Source organism: Penaeus monodon, chromosome 22 (assembly GCF_015228065.2).
Source record: "Penaeus monodon isolate SGIC_2016 chromosome 22, NSTDA_Pmon_1, whole genome shotgun sequence".
Classification (NCBI taxonomy): Eukaryota; Metazoa; Arthropoda; class Malacostraca; order Decapoda; family Penaeidae; genus Penaeus; species Penaeus monodon.
In genome coordinates, this window is record NC_051407.1 from 1,909,854 (window position 1) to 1,910,297 (window position 444).

The following is a 444-nucleotide window of genomic DNA, read 5'->3' on the forward strand; positions in this document are numbered from 1 at the left end:
GGATAATAGGTAGATGACTGCGTATGGGCGTACGTTTAAAGATGCATGCACTACTTTGTAATGCTCGTGTGCGCGTCTCTCTAAATCCGCTGTTATAAACGTATGCGTAGCAGCGTTTTTGGGGCCTCCGGGCGCACCCAAACTTAAGGAACAAATCACGAGCGAAGTGGGTCCCACCTGGCCCGGGCCTGGAAAAAAGAGTGAAAAATGATTGACGTTTTTCCCCCCTCTCTTTAAAGGCGTACCCTTTGACCTTTGCGCCAAGGTTAAAGGTGCTTCCGTCCAGCCGCTTCGTCATATTTATGGCTGAAGGAGGCAACCTCATCACCGGGTAACAAGCATGAGTTAGTTAGGGCTCGGGAATGGAGGGGGAAGGAACGTAACTCAGCGGGTCTTTTGTTTATGTGTCGGAGTACCGGTGCGATATGTCGTGAATATTTCGTG

The 444-nt window shown here is 50.0% G+C and overlaps 1 protein-coding gene across 1 annotated transcript in view; it reads left to right on the forward strand.

Moving 5' to 3' along the window:
- LOC119586816 (GTPase-activating protein CdGAPr-like) overlaps positions 1 to 444 on the forward strand; it is a gene marked incomplete in the record, with an annotated part of 278,029 nt that overhangs the window by 118,781 nt on the left and 158,804 nt on the right.